The sequence below is a fragment of the Sorex fumeus genome, unplaced genomic scaffold (genome assembly GCF_029834395.1).
Source record: "Sorex fumeus unplaced genomic scaffold, SorFum_2.1 ptg000048l, whole genome shotgun sequence".
NCBI lineage: Eukaryota > Metazoa > Chordata > Mammalia > Eulipotyphla > Soricidae > Sorex > Sorex fumeus.
Window position 1 is genome coordinate 12,687,792 of NW_026606105.1, and position 3,603 is coordinate 12,691,394.

Here is a 3,603-nt window from a genome sequence, read left to right on the forward strand (position 1 = left end):
AGAGGAATTGAGTGGCAATCAGGTTCAGCCTATAGTCTACTTTCAGCATGCGTGCATGACAACTTTTGAAACAGGAGAGAGAAAGCCAACTTTAATTGCGCATGCGGACTCCAGCTGGCTAATGCCAAAATGGGTCAAGTCACAACCACAGTTCACACAGGGCTTAGAGGCGGCAGTCACATCCTTCTATGGGAACGATTTTCTCATCTGACATACACATCGGTTGCTAGCATGCGCCATGCATGGTACAATCAGGGGTGAATATGTTCTGTGTTCATTCCCTACAGGCATTCAGTAATTGTTTTTCTGACCCCCATCCCATTTCCCCTCAAGCAACCAGATCGGTCTGTCTTTCCTGCTCTGTTCCATGCCTCAGTTTATGATTTATGACCTATTTAGCTTTGCCCTGCCCCAAAAATGGGTCACTCGAGATCCTGCCTCAAGTGTCCCACTTCTGCTCCTAATTTTCTCACTAGAGTGTGAAGAAATGTAATAGTATATGCATCCCCCATTACAATCACAGAGACGAGCTTCATGAATCCAAAATGACTGTATTCTTGGGGAGTGGAATTTATTTATTTTTTATATCAGAAGGTTTACCGGGCTCTCTGAGAGAAACTTTACACATATCTTTTAATTGTCCAAACTAGGAATTAACTTCAGTACATAATGAGAGAATAGGTTAAAAGTGAAGAAACCTCCTCAAGTCTGTAATGATAGAGAAAAGATCTTAACTAAAATCTACCTGACCTTAAGGCATGCTCACCTCCTCTCTCTCTCTCTCTCTCTCTCTCTCTCTCTCTCCTCTCCCCCCTCCCCCTCTCCCTCCTCTCCTCACTCTCTCCCCTCTCCCACCCCCCACCTCCCTCTGTAAGGTTGGGAGTTGGGCCATACCCAGTAGTACTCAGATGACTGGGGTGCTGGTGACAGAATCCTGGTTGGTTGATGCAAGGCAAGCACCCTACCCACAGGTACTATTGCATGGGTCCCCTAGAATTTTTAAAGTCATTCATTTCACGTAAATTTCTCTCTTATGTGAAATCTCTTAGGAGCAAATCGATGAAAAACAGGATGACAGTAATACCGCGATCAGAAGGTTTAATTTTCATAAAGAAAATTTCAGAAGAAATCTCAGAAAGAAAAAGTGCCTTCTCTCTATTCTGCATTTGTACTTTTGCTACAAATGTAGTTCCAAGGACACTTACATTTTTTTCTATGTTATCATCTAGGGAAAAAAATGTTATCATATTTTATGGAGGGGAAGGGACATACCCAGCATACCCAGCAGTGCTCGGGGCATACTCCTGATTCTGTGCTCAAGGTCACTCCTGGTGGGCTTAGGGAGCCATAAAGAATACTGGGCACCTAACCTATGTCACCCTGATGCGAAGCTAGCACCCTACCCACTGTTCTATCTCTCTGCTCCCTGCCCCATCGTGTTATTTATTTATTTATTGCTTTTTGGGTCATACCTGGTGATGCAGAGGGGTTACTCCTGACTCTGCACTCAGGAATTACTCCTGGCGGTGCTCGGGGGACCATATGGGATGCTGGGAATCGAACCCGGGTCGGCCGCGTGCAAGGCAAACACCCTACCCACTGTGCTATCGCTCCAGCCCTGTGTCCTTTACTTTTTATACTGTTTACTTCCTACTTCCCTGCCATTCAGTCCATATATTCAGTGAAAAGCATGATGGGATTTATAGCACAACAAAACCACAGCCATGCGGGTGGTGGGTTCTTGAGAGAATGCATACAGAGAAAGCAACAGAGGCTGTGGATGGAGAATAATTGATGGGACATCAGAGTTGAGCAGGAAACTCAACACGGCTGTGTGTCACTCAACCTAGATCTTCTGCTCATTGAATTTCTGAGTCCAACTTTCCCCCACGGGAGCCCATTATATAGTCTAATATCCTGATGCAAATTGGAGGGAAACATAAGGAGTTCTCTCAGTGTGTGTGGCATTCAGGATTGTATTTGACACAACTTGGGAAGGCCCCTGTGCCCCCGAAGAACCCAGACCCAGTTGTTGTTCCTGGGATCTCCTTGTAGTCTTGTATTGTGGCTGAATGGTCACTTGCAAGGCTGCCAGCCCCGGTACCCAGGGGCATCCCCTCTACTCCCTTGCTTTCTCAAGGGAGACAAAGACAGGCTGACGACCACGAGGAGATCTTGCAGATTCCTATGGATGAATGGAGATCTCCTGCCACCTGGATTCTCCAGTCCTGGCCCAGAGCGTGTGGAGACTGGAGATGCCTACAAGACAACAGGCTGGGGAAGGGAGGAGGCAGTGGTCAGCACCCCCAGGAGGCAACACAAATGTGCTCTGTTGGCATGAAGGTCAGGCCACGAAGGGCCTTTCCTTGCCGTTGGCAAGGTACCCTTGTGATAACAATATCTTCACCTTCGCTCCCTGGCAGGGTTCTTCCACACACCCAGACTTGGGCCCCTGTGTCCCCTCCCCTGGGAATCCTGGGAAGCCCTTCTCAACCCCTCCAGGCAGGGTAACCACTTTGAGCATTTTCTTTAAAATTTTTTATTAGTGAATCACCGTGAGGTACAATTGCAGACGTACAAACTTTCGTGCTTGCGTTTCAGTCATACAATGATCAAGTCCCCATCCCTCCACCAGTGCCCATTTTCTACCACCAATGGTCCCAGCATCCCTCCCACCAGCCCCACCCCATCCCCTCCACCCCACCCCGCCTCTGTGGCAGGGCATTCCCTTTTACTCTCTCTCTCCTTTTGGGTATTGTTGTTTGCAATAGAGGTATTAAGTGGCCATCATGTTTCGTCTATAGTCTACTTTCAGCCCCCATCTCCCATCCTGAGCAGGCCCTTCTAGCACTCTTTGCTTAGTGGTCCCTTCTCTATCTGAGCTGCCTTTTCTCCCAGCATGTGAGGCTGGCTTCTAAGCTGTAGAGTACTCCTTCTGGTACTTTTCTCTACTATTCTTGGGTGTTAGTCTCCCATTCTGTTACTTTATATTCCACAAATGAGTACAATCTTTCTATGTCTGTCCCTCTTTTTTTGACTCACTTCATTTAACATGATACTTTCAATGTTTATCCACCTATATGCAAATTCTATGACTTCATCTTTCTAACAGCTGCATAATATTCCACTGTATAGATTTACCAAAGTTTCTTTAACTAGTCATCTGTTCTCTGGCACTCAGATTTTTTCCAGATTCTGGCTATATATCTAACAGTGACTTTGAGCATTTTTAAAAACATTTTTACTCTAAAAACCTGGGCCATAGAAAGCTCTCTGAGGCACTTGCCAAGTACTTGGCTGACCCAGGTTTGATTCCCGGCACTGCATAGAATTCCTTGAGCATTGCCAGGAGTGACCACCAAGCTCAGATACCAGAGGAATCCCTGAGCACCACTGAGTATGCCCCCCCAAACAAAACAACAACAAATGGATTTTATCTGACCTTTGATCTTCTGCCCCTGGTCTCCAGCTACCTAAGAGCAGAAGCCAAGCACTGGCTGTCCCCCAGACTGAAGAAAATCAGGGTGATTTGATGAGCATGAAAGAATGAATGAATGCAGTCTCCTTGGTGTGTCTAGATGGTGAATGAGATCACAGATCACT